The sequence below is a fragment of the Balaenoptera ricei genome, chromosome 9 (assembly GCF_028023285.1).
Source record: "Balaenoptera ricei isolate mBalRic1 chromosome 9, mBalRic1.hap2, whole genome shotgun sequence".
Lineage (NCBI taxonomy): Eukaryota > Metazoa > Chordata > Mammalia > Artiodactyla > Balaenopteridae > Balaenoptera > Balaenoptera ricei.
The window spans coordinates 108307356-108322735 of NC_082647.1; the positions used below are offsets into that span (position 1 = coordinate 108307356).

At 44.9% G+C, this 15380-nt stretch overlaps 1 long non-coding RNA gene across 1 annotated transcript; it reads left to right on the forward strand.

The window, feature by feature from the left end:
- The first annotated feature begins 9558 nt into the window (after positions 1–9558).
- Positions 9559–11029, forward strand: LOC132371620 (uncharacterized). The gene is made up of 3 exons (XR_009504896.1): positions 9559–9878; positions 10182–10219; positions 10604–11029. It is a non-coding gene; the product is annotated as an uncharacterized LOC132371620 (long non-coding RNA).
- The last annotated feature ends 4351 nt before the right edge of the window (positions 11030–15380 follow it).

Sequence of the window (15380 nt, forward strand, 5' to 3'; positions counted from 1 at the left end):
GACGGGGCTCGCGCGGGGCCGCGGGCGTGCGCACCGAGCCGGGGCGGAGGCTGCGCGCTGCGCCGGCCGCCAGGATGTCTAGCTCTCTGGGGCGGGGGCGGGGGCGCTGGGAGGCCGAGCCGAAGGAGGAGGGACCGGGAGGAGGGGCGGACGGCGCGCCTCGCGGAGGAGGAACCGGCGGGAGGAGCGTCGGCCGGCAGGACAGGGGGAGGCGGACAGCGGCGGCCCCGGGAGCCCGGCGCCCGGGAAGGGGGCGTGCGGAGCCGGGAGTTCATTGCGGAGCCGGGCGTTCCCCGCGCTGTCCCTCGGGACGGGTCCTCGCGGACTTGCCTGCGGTCTCGTTCATCCAGCCTACTGCGAGCCACTTATGTGCCAGGGTTCCCGTTTCCCTTCTTCCTCCCTCCAACTTGCGGAGCAAACTTGTTCTAGCTCCGGGCAAACTGGCCGAGCCTTAGGCCAAGGCCGGATGATGGTACTTAGGGGGAAACCACCGATTTATTCTGGCCCCCAACTCCTCTGAGCACCCCGGGATCCCAGTGGGGGGGTCAGCGGCGGTCTGGCCTCCAAGAAGGTAGTTAGCCGCGCCCGCGTGGATGCGGTGGGTGCCTGGCCTCTGAGATGCGCTCTCAAGTCCGAGGGTCCTTCGGATCCCGTCAGGCACCCTCGAAGTCGTCTGACATGAGGGCACCCAACTCCTGACACAGAGACTAGCCTTGGAAAAATGTGTATTGAACGAGTGCATGGGCATCGAAGGAGCCCGCAGCATTTCATGTGCCAGGAGTACTTGAAAAGCAAATACATGCAGTAAATCACTTCAAAAAGTCAAGCGCTGAGAATAAAGGCTCAGTACAAACACTAGCTAGGTGCCCCTCTGCCCAGAGACAACCACGCTGTAACTCAAGCAGGAGAAAAGCCAGGGAAACCCACTAAGGACTCGGCTAGAAGAAATTAGCCTTTCTCAGGCTGCAGGAACTTTTTAGCTAAATTCCTTCAGCAAAGGCCGCCTTACCCTACTGCTCCAACTCCTACAGGACAGATGTCTTCTGCCTGTCTACAGCCGGATTCCCTCTCCTCACCAGGTCCACTGTGACATTCAGGCGGTTCAGCTCTGGTCTCCCTGCTGTTTAAGCAGGAATCACAAACCTACAGTAAGCGGAGTTAAAGCAGGACCTTTCCTATGGTTGGAGGAGCAGAACTTTACATCTTTCCTTCCCAGGCAGCAAGTCCATGGAACCTGGGACTTCTTTAAATTTAGAGTCATCTGTGTTTGTTTCTTTGTTTTAATGAATCAGGACGACCACTGAGCCTGCTGAACTCATCCAGCCCCTGGATGAAGGGGGCTGTGTACGTTCTGCAGTCTGTGGCTTCGGTCCCCTCCACACACTCCAAACAAGGACTTAAAGTGGTTTGTAAAGAAACAACCTCAGGAAAGGACAACCTGCTAGAGAAGGACACCAAGGCACACAGCAGTGGGGGCACAGAATGTAGCAAAGGGTGCGTCTCGTAGCAGAGATCTGCTCACAGAAATTCTGTGCATTTACTCAACAAGGGCCACAGACTGGGCCCTAAGCCATTGTCAAGGAAACGTTTGTGTGGTAGCACGAATATACTGTCCATTAAAACACCAAGCTATTCAAGCTACATCAAATATTTAAGACTGCACAGGGATTTCTCCCATGACTCTCCCAAAAGGAGAGAGCAACTACCTTCATAGTGCATCGTTCCATACGACCTGATGGCATCTCAAGAAGCAGAGCCTTGTGAGAACAATTACGTGAAGAGGCAGGGTGACACTTCAGGCACACGAACCAATACGGGGCTGGTCCCAGTGACTGGAGAGGAACGGGAAAGCTCAGCATCCTCCTGGGACATGTATGTGAAGGTTCAGCTTCTCCTCTGAGCTTGTGATGTGAGGGGTGACATTCAGGATGATTTTATGCTCTTTGACAGGTATGTGGAGTGGAGTGTATTCATGAATGTGTTACTTGTTAAGAAAAAAACTGTGTGGCTGATCTAACAGAAATGACATCCTCTTGAGAGAACGGAGCTTTGCCCAGACTGGGCCCTGTAGACAGGATGCTCGGGCACCCAGCCTCTGCAAGAAGTGATCCCACGTCACATCCCGGGCCATATCCCAAGCAAAAGCTGCCCCTACCACCACCACAGGAATAGCAGGAGCAGCCTTGACTCTACTGTATTAAGTACTGCTCAGAAATTAGCTTATCTGACCACCCATGAGCTAGGTTACGCTTTTGTCTGCCTTTTATAGCAAGATGATGCCGTGGCTGGGAAAGGTTAAGTAAATAACTTGCCCAAAGTCCCAAAGCATCCTTGCTAGTCATGAGGCCAGCCTTGAACTCAAACCCCGGCCACGTCCTTCATCACTCTCATACTGCCACTTTCCCAGACCTGAGACACATGGAGACTTCAGGCCCCCAAATTCTATTTCAGAAGATCTTGGAAACTTTTTAGAGAAGGTACAACCAAAAATTTCTACTTGGCCCCAAATTTCCTACATAAAGCATCCGTGCTCACCAAGTATGCACTGAGACTGTAGTACATCCCACATTAAATCTTCTGTGGTCCATCCATTTTCATAACACAGGCTGTTCATGACTTTGCCAGCGATAGATCAGAAATTTTTTCCCTTCCTCTAATGAGCAGTTCTCCTCTTTGAAGAAGTTTCTGAGTATTTTAAATAAGACTTTAATCCTTTCTGGAAGGAACATGGCAGTGAATCTCCTGAAACCACACACCCTGTGGAAGGGGAGGAGAAGCCGGGGTTATTTGGCAGGGTGACAGTGGGAGGGCTTCAAATATTTTAAGTTCCATTTTAGGCAAAAGGCATTTGACCACCTGTTTTCTCTGGCCTTTGAGGTCAAAGCAGGAATTGAAGAGGATGAAACACCAGAGTGGCAGATTTCAGAATTAAAAAAAATATCTTTTGTAAACTACTGGAGTTATCTAAAAGTGGGTTGAGCTGCCTCCAAGTGGAAAGTGTTTCTCCATCCATAGAGAGGTTTGTGTGCAGAAAGAGCGCGAGGGGAAGCTGTGAATTAAGGGCTGAACCAGATCGTTTCCAATCCTAAAGTTCTCTAAGAACGTGCATGTCTAAAACAGGTTCCCATTTCAATGTACGCGCACTCAACAGCTCTTCTAAAGATATATTTTAAGAAGACACAAGAATTGTCACTGGGGAGGAGAGCTAGGTAGCTGGGGGTCAGGAGTTAGAGGGAGACTTGTTTTTCAAATGTCTGTCCTTTTACACACTTACAATTTTACACTGTGAGCAGACATTACCTGCTTCTGAGAGGTTAGAGTCAGTGGCCTCAGAAACCCTGCCGAGGTTCCTGGGCGGTGCTGGTGGCAGGCTTTCCGGTTTCCTCTCCCTTTGAGTCGAGTTATTTGCATTTGACTCTGAGTTGAGACCTATCTCTGGCAGAATAGAAAAAAGCAGCTTCTTTTTCAGGGATCATATGCTGACACCAAAGTGCTGAGGCCTTCATTTATCATTAGTATTCTTAGTAGTATTATATGTTATTAGTATTCTTCCTTATCTCTAGGGTTGAGGGTTACGTAATGCTCAAAAAGCAGGATCGCGTTTTGAATGCTAGTTTCTGGCGTTGTTGCGATGTTTGTTAATTACTTTGCGCAGGGATCTTGTAGGAGGTTTCTGGACTCTGTACAATGCCTTGCCCATGTTAAGGGTTTCAAACTGACACTAAATATCTTGTCCAGGGTGTCACCACTTGTCTCAGGGAATAGTTATAACTAGAAACACTAGCCTGGAGGTTTCAACTGGTGGCCGGCAGACCAAGTTCAGGATACAGATGTGGTTTTGTGGGGCTTATTTAATATTTCTTCTAATTGAATTAATAGCAGCGTTTAAAAATCAGGAGATTTCGTATATAAAATGTGAATTTTGTGTTTCTTTTGAAAAATGGAAAGTGCTCGCCAACTGGGTGTGCTTTCATGCGAGCTGGCATTTGGCGGGGTGATAACGGTCCCCTTCGGAAAGGACACTGGGTCTCCAGCTCACACCGACACCACCGAGCCTGACCCACCAGTTTATGGGGCCTGCGTGGCTACTATAGGCATGAGCGTTTGCAGCCTCAGCCTTCCTGGTTAAATAGTGCTACTGCCACTTTTTAGGTGTGGTTTCCTCTCACCTCTCCCTTCCTTTCTCTCTCCAACTCATTCTGGCTCATCTCCTGTGTGTGCATATCTATTTGTTGAGAGATTTTGGTCCAGAGGTCATGATGCATTGAATACCGTGATAGACCTTACTTTAAATGAGTGTATTTCAAATATGGACTAATGTAAAAGGACAGATGTTTATCACAGCTCATGATTATACCCTATCATTATTATGGTTGACATTCTTGAGGCATAGAATTTAATTGAACCCAATTAAAAACTGCTGGGGAGAAATGCAGCCCTGTCGTAGAGCCGAGAAAGAAGGCTCTACCTCTCGGTGATGGGACGTGTGTGATGAGCACAAGCAGACCCTGAGCTGGTGATGGAGGAAAAGCCCAGGGAAGGACGTGGAGGATTCGGAGGTCAGCAAGTTTTGTCTGACTGGTTTGTCTATAGTAAACGGTAACAAATGACAGAATGTGTGCTTTCTTAGGAAACAACTAAAGAGACTAAAGAGAGAGAATGGTATCAGTTTATCTTTCTTCATAAAGAATATAGATGCAGAGAAATTTTTTGAAAGTCTTAAAGTGTTCTCTCATGTTTTAGTTGAGATTTCCCCCCCACCCCCAACTTTCAAACAAATTGACACTGTGTACAAAGAGTTCAAAATGGCCAGGAAAACTACTTCCTTTAGGTTGTTGTCTTTAAGTAAGAGAAGTACTATGAAAGGGAGCAGATCACTTTTGAGAAAGTCCCCAGAAGTTAGATTCAAAGTGGCATTTTAGGTGGTGGTAGATCTAGAGGGTCTGCAAGGGGGAGAATATTGTAGGGTAAAAATGATTACCAGGGCTAGAGAAATCCAAGGTAAATTGCTTTTCTATTTCTGCAATTGAAAATCAGAAATTCTTGCACGTGTTAATTTTGTAGAACTGAGCCACAAGAAAGCCTGAGGTTGAAACTTAGAGGTGAGAGGGACCTTGGAGATATGGCCCTGCCATTTTCTAGGTGACAGGTAAGCACCTTGTCTGAAAGAATTGTTTCAGGGAGAGAGAAAGGAATAATAAAAAATACTTTGTTAATAAAATAAAACACATAGACGTTTTCAGGGTTGTTAGCAATTTTATTAAAATTCAGAGTTGGAATAAGTGGCATTTAGTAAATACTCACTTATTGAGTACAAAGTGGCTGGGAGACAGAGGTCAGCTACCAGTTCCTGCCCTCCTAGAACTTACAGTCAGCCTGTAAAAGATTAGCTAGACTAACTAGGGGTGTGTGTGTGTGTGTGTGTGTGTGTGTGTGTGTGTAAGAATAGGAACCTTTCTATTCTTTCTTTTTCACCAATTTCACTGATTTCTCAATGCCACCAAAAAAATAGGATGCTTTACTATTCCACTATAAAAATAAATGTCAGACATAACTAGAATTCTCAATGCCTGCATTTAGGGAAGTTACTGTTGTGTCACTGGACGTTAGTGAGTTGTTCTGATGGTGGCATTTAGTTTTGTCACATGCTAAGATCATTTGGCAAGTGCATTGCTGCCTTTCCTCTTTAGTAGTCTCACTTGAGACCAGTTCACTGTAGCCCAGTGGAGAAAAGTAGTGTGTCCCGCAGGATCTGCCTGCCCTCACCCCTCTGGGAGGATGGTACTTTCTGGTCCCCTGGAAATCAGCCTTCAACTTGTATAACATGTTAATGGAGGGATTCATGTCACTTCTGGGCAGACTCTCAAAAGCGGGGTACACTTCCCCGTGACACACTTTCCTCTACCTTGGTTGGTAATGGTCCAGAGAGTGGCTTGCTTCTCAGGCTGGGCCTGGAGTAAGGTCGACGGCAGGGAGCAGACCCTTCAGCTGGTCACATCTACACGATGGACAGGAAGAGTGGAAGAGACACTCACCTTTGTTCGGCTACCTGGATGTTCAGGTTGTTTCTTACTCCGTTATACCCTGGCATTACTTAATTTATACAAGAAGGGCTTCAACCCCTAGTTAAATATTTAAATGATATATTTTATGAATAATTTATATTAAATTATTTATTTTACATTTGATACATAAGTATTCATACATATATCTTATACATGTGTGTTTTGTATAATATATATTATACACACACTTACACACACACACATATATATACTGGACGGGGTTGGGGGGGGCGTGAAGTAACCAAATGAACAGTGATCTAAAAATTGCCATTAACTAAATGTGACTTTGAGCATGTTTTATTTATTCAGTCTTTCCAACCAAAATCCTTAGTTTTTGTCTCCGTAAATTGTCATTAATGCTTGCCACATAGGATTATTATGACTTGAATTCATGTAGGTAAGGCACCTAGCAGATAGCAAATGACAAAGAATATACTGTGTGCATGTGTTTTTCGGAGCTATGGGCTGTATGTATAACATTCTTCCATTTCCCTGGAGATTTTCTAAGCCTTCCTCATATGCAGACAGAGCAATAAACAAACACAGTTAATTGGCTCAGCTCTGGGCCCAGTCGGTGGAGCGCAGCGCATTAGATTTACCCTTCAGCTGGTCTTCATGGTCACATAAACAATCTAAACATAGAATTCGTCATTCAAAGTTAAAAAAAACAACAAAAAAAGACCCCTTCAGCCTCCCCATGGCACAAGTTGGCAACAATGATTTTTTTTTTTCCCCTGAGATTTCTAATTATGAACTTGGAGGACCAGTGGTGCTCCTTGCCTTCAGAAGAACTGCTGTTTGTCGCGGCAGGTGCAGGGGCAACGGGCAATGACCCTCCGAGCTAGCGCCCGCCGTGCGCTCGGCCGGCTCTGCAGGTGCGCCGGCGCCCGCGCCGCGCAGCGGCTCCCCTCGCCTCCCTTCCCGGGTGCCCCGCGCCCCGCTTCCCCCTTCGCGGCCGTCCGACTGCAGCCCCGCGCGGCCTCCCAGCGGCGGCCTGGCTCGGGGAGAGGAGGCCGCGCGGAGCTCGGGAGCGCGCGGCGGGGCGGGCCGCCCTTGGGGTTGGTTGTTCCGGCTTCTCCCGGCCCCGCGTCTGGGCGGCTTTGGGATGTGCAGCCCGTGCGGCGCTCTTTGATTTGACCAGAGATGATGGTCTGACCCTTTATTGTGATTTCGCGCGTAAGGATTTCTTTGTAACTGCGTGTTTTTACTATTCTGCCCTCTCCCCCCCCCCCCACCCCACCCTTATCCTAACTTTTGTGTGCTATTAAAAAAAATATTTAACTTTTAAATGCGGGCTTGGAAGCGGGGCTGGCGGGAGAATGGGGTTTTCCATGATTTCAGCAGGACGAGGGAGGGCAATATTGGCGGCTTTTCTTATCCCTTCTTTTCTGGGATTTGCGGATATTTCTCAAGTTTGTTTTTCAAACAGTGAGCTAGGTCTCCCGCGATGTCTTGTGCCCGGCGCCTGCCACAGAGACCCCCGACCCCCGCCCGGACCCGCCGAGGTCTGGGGAGGCTGGCTGGACTCGCTCTGCCGGCAGCTGGGAAGGAAGGCGCGGCGCTGAGCGTCCAGCCCCGCCGGGCGGAGCGAATTCACCTCCTTCTCCTAGAGGTGTGATGGGACAGACCTGGTCCTTTGGACGTAGTCCTGTCAACGGAAGTGCCACGTGGTAGTGTTGCAGGAAAGAATGGGGCTCAAGAGAATGTTCCTGTACCAGGTCTCTGGGACGGGCGCCAAGTGAGGGTCCTCGGCTTTGCGCAGGGAAGAATTCAAAAGGGAGACATAGTAACGTGAAAACAGATTTATTTAGAGGGATACTCGCTCCACAGAGTGTGGGCCTGCTCAGAAGGCGAGAGGCGGCCCTGGGGGATGCACGGTCCATGGACAGAACATGGTCTGTCTCAAAAGGCGAAAAGCAGGAGGTGTGGAGGTGATTAGTTTTTATGGGCTGGGCAATTCATAAGCTAACAAGAGGGAGGGTTATTACAGCTATCTTGGAGAAAGGGTGGGGATATCCAGGAATTGGGCCTTTGCCCACTTTTTGGCCCTTCACGGTCTTCCCTGGGACTGTCATGGCACCTGTGGGTGTGTCATTTAGATGCTAATGTATTACAATGAGTGTATAATGAGGCTCAAGGTCCACTGGAAGTCGAATCTTCCAGCATCTTGGACCTAGTTGGTTCTAACCAGTTTGTGTCATATCTTTAATGGCTTTGTCATTCTTTTAAAGGTTGTGCCCTGCCTTCTTCCCTCCTGTCTTAGTATCCTGGTCACCCCCATGCACAATCCCTCTAAACCGACTGCTATTTGACCAAGGCTGGAGCTACCTTGAAGAGATCCATGTCTTCTGAAGGAAACAAACACCCCTGTAGTGAACCTGGTGAGAGCAGAAGCTCTCACCTGCTCCTTGTCATCTAATCGGGGCAGTTCCCACACTGCAAGCCCTCCCACAGGTCAGCTGACAGTGTCTTTACTTGATGGGATACTTTTACCTAGCCTTAGGACACCTGATGACCTCAAGTTCTAGATAAAGAGTAAGATAAATTCTGTGGCATCAGCTTTCATGCACCAATCTGGTCAGTGATTACCTTCTCCTGAACCTAAGGGGGCCTCCAGGAGTATAAAATATTCTGGAAAAAGCAGATCCTCTGCTTAGTGTCAAGTTCCAGCTGCTCGTGGCCCCTGCAGGCATTCCTGGGCATAGGATTCCAGCTAGGAAGTGTTACTTGACCCTGAGGCAGGGAATTATGCCTCTGCTAACCAAAGAGACTGTTGGGTTAACCCAGGACCAGCTCCAGCAAGCTGTGCCTTCTCCAAGGCAGTTTATAGAATCACCAAGTTCTTTCTCTCCAGCGGTAACCAGAATGTGCTTCTGGTCACCTTCCAAGACAGGCCATTGATTTGTCACTTCCTCACCAGATGTGGGACATGGAGGTAGGAAGACTTGACCTTTGCCCTTGTTCCCACAACTTGTTTGGGGTTAAGGAGAAAAGTGAGTGGAAGATGGCCTTCAGCTGGCCCCAATGAAATGTGAAGTTGTCTAGTTTGTGTAGTAAACTCCTCAGTCACCATACTTGCGTGCATGCATCATTGGAGAGACGGCTGTGTACTGGGCACTGCTTACTGTTCAATCTCCCAATTGTTAGGACCGGGCTCAGCACATATTGCAGTGGGTGGAAGGCTGCCAGTCAACATAGGCATTCTAGGATAAGTGCTGTGCAGAACAATGAAGGGAGGAAGGAAGGAGCAGGAAGATCAATGGATCTGAAATGAGATGGTGGTGGTGACCGGGGTGGGGGTGGGGGTAGGGTGGGGTGTGCTCCCTGAAAAGGGACCCTCTGAGTGCACGGAGGAGAGGCAGGCAGTAAGAGCTGGCACAAAATAATGATGAATCTGGATGTGAGAGAAAGGCAAGAGCCAAGGATGACCGCAAGGTCTTGGTCAGCAAGGGGTTGATGGTAGTCTTTACTGAGATGGGAGGAGAGTTTTAGAAAGGAACATCTGAGAGTCTGATATGGGACTTGCTGTGTCTGAGATACTTTTAGATACTGGAGAAGTAGTTGGACTTATGAGTGTGAGCTTCAGGAGAGAGGTCCAGGCAAGAGATAAAAATTGTGATCATCCATGTCCAGATGCTACTTAAAGTCTCGAGATTGAATAAGGTCATAAAGGGATTAGAAGAAAATATAAACGGCAAGGAGAAGTGATTAGAGTCCTGAGCCCTGGGGCCTCCATTGTGAAGAGACACACGAGATAAGGAGGAAGAAGTCAAGGAGACTGAGGAGTGGCCTGATCTACTGTCCTGGAGGCAAGTGGGGCTTCAAAGAGGAGGCTTTAATCAGCTGCATCAAAAGCTGCAGATCCCTCAGTGGAATCTGGCACCGGAATGTCATTGGTGTCCTTGTCAAGAAGAAGTTTCACTAGACTGGTGGGGCGGGAGTCTGATTGGAGTGGGGTTTTGATTGAAATTTTGTTAAATTTATAGGAATATTTAAGAAGTACTGACCTCTTTAAAGTACTTTATCCACCTGCTGATAATATTAACCCTTCACATTCAGAAAAATAATGTTTTCCCACTCGTATGTCTTTTTTTCCCCCCTTTATTTCATAGGCAGACATCAAGTGACGATTTTGCTGTGCTGGGATCTGAAAGGTATCTGTGGAAGGAGGGCAGAGGGAGGGCCCGGGCTACTCCTTCAGGGCAACTACCGGAGGGAATGGAAGCCAGAAGGTCTGGGAGAGAACAAGTGTCAGATCCAAGCATCAGAAGGAGCCGGGAGGGGGAAGGAGAAAGGAGGGGGGCGGGTGAGGTCTGCTCACTGGCTTGGCTTGGAAGGAGGTGAGAGTTCCAAGGACCCTTGACAAAAGGCAATGGCTTTTGATACACTTAGGTATGAAGATTGGTGGGCTGTTTGTGTCCACTTATTAAGTGAACTTAATTTAAACTTTGAGTAAATAAATTCACATGGTTCAAAATTAAATAGGATTAGGGACTTCCCTGGTGGTCCAGTGGTAAAGAATCCATCCTGCAATGCAGGGGACGCGGGTTCTCAATCTCTGGTCGGGGAACTAAGATCCCACATGCCATGGGGCAACTAAGCCTGCAAGCCACAACTACTAAGCCCGTGAGCCACAACTACTAAGCCCGCGAGCCACAACTACTGAGCCTGTGTGCCTCAACTAGAGAGCCCCGCATGCCACAAACTACAGAGCCCATGCTCTCTGGAGCCTGTGCACCGCAACTACAGAGAGAAAACCCACACGTCACAACTAGAGAGAAGCCCGCGCCGCAATGAAAGATCCCACATGCTGCAACAAAGATCCCACCTGCCGCAACTAAAGACCTGGCGCAGCCTAAAATAAAAAAAATAAATAAAATAAATAGGATTAAAAATGTGTAGAGTGAAAATCTTCTGTCCCACCCCTGTTCTCCCAATCAGGTGGTTTTCCTTCCAGGAATGGTTCTTCCAGTACTCTCAATATACACAGTGTTCTTTCTTCACTTAAAAAGTATATGTAATAATACATTGTGGAACTATTTCACATCAGTATTTAACATCTCATTCTTTCTTTCCATAGTAGAGTATTTCCTTTTATGTTTGTACTATAATTCATTTACCTAGTTCCCTATTGAAGGACATTTAGAATATTTCCAAACAATGAATAACCTGTAGCACTGGTTTTATGCATTTGCAAGTGGAATTTCTGAGTGTTTTGTTTCTGATTCAAAAATAAAATTTATTTTTATTCTCTTTTTAAGATCTGCATTTTAAAAATTAACATATAATTTACATGAAATGAAATGCATTTTTTATGGTTTTATATGGTTTAAATTTGCCTTTCTCTATTGTCTAATGGAGCTTTTTTTCATGTATTTATTGGCCATTTGTGAAGTATCTGTTTTAAGTCTCTTGCCAATGAAAAAAAATGTATTATCTGTATGCATAACTGATTCACTTTGCTGTACACCTGAAACTAACACAACATTGTAAGTCAACTATACTCCAATAAGATTTTTTAAAAAGGAAAAAAGTGTTATCAACTTGATTGCGTTATTGTTTACATATAATAAACTGCATCTGTTCAAAGTGTACAATACAAGCCCTGTGAATCACCACCACAGTCAAGATGCAGACTTTTTTTATCACCCCGAAAGGTTTCTCATGCTCCTTGGCAAACCCCAGCTCTCTGCCCCTTGCCCCACTCAACTACTGATCTACCCCTACAGCACTATAGACTAGTTTGCATTTTCTAGAATTTCAAAAGGAATTATACCGTATGAAGTACACTTGATCCTTGAACAACACTGGTTTGAAATTTAGATTTTTTTCAATACATACATCAGAAAATTTTTTTGAGATTTGCAACAATTTGTAAAAACTTGCAGACAAACCAAGTAGCCTAGAGAAATCAAAGAAATTAAGAAAAAGATATGCCATGAATGCATAAAATATATGTAGATGCTAGTCTATTTTATCATTTACTACCATGAAATATAAGCAAATCTATTATAAAAAATTTTGTTAAAATCTAACACAATGTATGCACACACAGGCGCCATTCGCAGTTAAGAGAAACGTAAACAAATGTAAAGATGCAGCATTAAATCAAAGCTGCATAAAATTAACTGTAGTACACACTGTACTACTGTAATACTTTGGAGCGCCTTCTGTTGCTTTCACGTGAGCTCAAGTGTTGTATCTGCTTAAAACTCCCTGTGACGCCCATTAGCTCCCCCTGAGCAGTTTGTCTCTCCAGTAAACTGGGTATCTCAGTAAAAAGTGATCTCTCAGGGTTCTCTTGTGTTTTTCATCATGTTTAGTGCAATGCCGTAAACCTTAAACAACACAATGGGGACCCATGAAGTGCCACTAGTGATGCTGGACATAGAGAAAGAGTTGAATTGCTTGATATGTACTGTAGGTTGATGTCTGCAGCTGCAGTTGCTACCATTTCAAGACAAATGAATCCAGTGTAAGGACCATTGTGAGAAAAAAAAGAAAAAGAAGAAGGAGAAAAAAAATGTGTGAAACTCTCACTGCTGCTATTCCAGCAGGCTCAAAAACCTTGCACTTTTTGTGGAATACCTTTTTATCTTGCACTGAAAAATGCAGCTTTTCTGTGGGTGCAGGATTGCTATTAAAAAAGCATACCTATAGACTCTAATATGTTCTAGAGAAAGTGAAGTCATATGAAAACTTAAAGCAAAAGGAGGGTGAAGGATCTAAAGCTGGAGAATTTAATGTCAGCAAAGGATGGCTTGATAATTTTAGAAAGAAGTTTGGCTTTAAAAATGTCAAGATAATAGGAAAAGCCTATCATCTGCCACCAAGAGGCAGCAGATGAGTTACCAGATGCTTTTAAGAAAATCACTGAGGAGAAAGGATATCTGCCTGAACAGGTTTGTAATGCAGAGGAAAGTGCCCTATTCTGGAAAAAAAAGATGCCACAAAGAACATTTCTTAGTAAGGAAGAGAAGCCAGCACCAGGGTTTAAGGCAGGAAGGGATAGGTTAACTCAACTGTTTTGTGCAAATGCGGTTGGGTGTAAGATCAGGACGGCCCTTATCTGTAAATCTGCTGACCCCTGAGCCTTGAAGGAAAAGGTAAATACCAGCTGCCAGGCTTTTGGTTGTACAACAAGAAGGCCTGGGTGGTGGGAACACTTTTTCTGGATTGGTTCCATCGATGCTTTGACCCTGAAGTCACAAAGTACCTTGCCAGTAAGGGACTGTTTTTTAAAGTTCTTTTGATATAGGACAATGTCCCTGACAACCAAGAACTCCATGAGTTCAACACCAAAGACATTAAGGTGGTCTACTTGCCCCCAAACACAATGTCTCTAATTCAGCCTATAGGTCAGGAGGTCATAAGGACCCTTAAGGCTTATTACACGTGGTACTCTATGGAAAGGATCATCAAGCTATGGAAGAGAAACCCAACAGAAAGAACGTCATGAGAGTCTGGAAGGATTACACTACTGAAGATGCCATCATTGTTATAGTAAAAGCCATGAAAGCCATCAAGCCTAAAACAATAAATTCCTGCTGGAGAAAACCACATTCAGATGTTGTGCATGACTTCACAGGATTTACGGCAGAGCCAATCAAGGAAATCATGAAAGAGATTGTGGATATGGCAAAAAGGGTGGGAGGTGGAGGGTTTCAAGATACAGATCCTAGAGAAATTCAAGAGGTAATAGACACCACATGAGAGGTATTGACAGAAGACAACTAGATGGAGAAGAGCACTTCCCAACCTGGGCCAGACGGTGAGGAAGAAGACGTGGAAGAAGCAGCACCCGGAAACAAGTTGATGTTGGACAACCTGGCAGAAGGGCTCTGATTACTCAGGACTGATTTCAACACCTTTACAGCCTGGACCCTCTATGATACGGGCACCGAAACTAAAGCAAATGGTGAAAGAAGGATTGGTATTATACAGAAACATGTTTTGAGAAGTGGAAAAGCAAAAAAGCCAGACAGAAATTAAGATGAATTTCCATGAAGCTACACCGAGCGCACCTGCCTCTCAGCCTCCCCTTCCAATTCCTCCACCTTTTCAGCCTCTGCCACCCCCGAGAGACAGCAGGACCAACCCTCTTCTTCGTCCTCCCCCTCCTCAGCCTATTCGATGTGAAGACGGCAAGGATGAAGACCTTTATGATGACCCACTTCCACTTAATGAATAGTAAATCATCATCGTATCATACAGTTAATAAACTTATCTTTTTATTAACTATGTATGTGTGTGAGTGTCATTGTGTGAAAATCTAAGAACTGTACGGCAAGAACTATATGAGACTTTTATTGTGTCATCATCATCATTATCGCCTGAGTATTCATCGTGTAGAACATCATGTGCAAGACTTGTAATGAAGTGGATAGGCTATCCTTACCTAAGCAGAAGGTGAGAGATAATGAATACAAGATTAATGATGTGTTGGTTTTCTTGCAGTTTTATAACATTGCTTTCAAAGAATTACATTACCATACAGCACGCCTCTCTCTCTTATAATCGGAGAAACTATGTATCAGCCTATCGTCACAGGTAAGGGTCTTTTTTAAAAAATGTAACATGATTTCCAATATTGCATTATGAATATGACTGTACTACTGTATGCCATAAAAGTTTTGTAACAACTTATTCATTAGTGTATAGACTAGGTTACCATGAAGCAATTGCCATTGATTACACTAGGCGACCATGAAGCAATCATGTTGCTGCTGTTTCATTATCAATGCATGAATCATTATACCTGTAAATACATATGAATTTCTTTTCTACATTATCTTTTAATTTTTGATGTCTAGTGTTAGTGATATGTAAAACATCTACAGTGTTTTTCATTGCATAAGCCGATATCATGTAGGTAGTGAAAGATAGATGATTCATCTTGTAAACAGGCAATGTAAACTTATGGTATCGATAAATGCAGTACACTGCTGTAAATGTATTTTCTCTTCCTTATAGTTTTCTTAATAAGATTTTTTTTCTTAATAAGATTTTATTTTAAGATTTTATATTAAGCTAGAGGCTTAATTTATTTTAAAACTACAGTATATAATACATATAACATACATAATATGTATTAATTAACTGTTTAATTTAACCAGTAAGGCCTCTGGTCAACCGTAGTCTATTAGTCATTACATTTCTGGGGGGTCAAAAGTTATATGTGAATTTTCAACCCCTGTGTTGTTCTTTTTTTTTTTTATACATCTTTATTGGAGTATAATTGCTTCACAATGTTGAGTTAGTTTCTGCCATACGACAAAGTGAATCAGCTATATGCACACATATATCTCCATATCC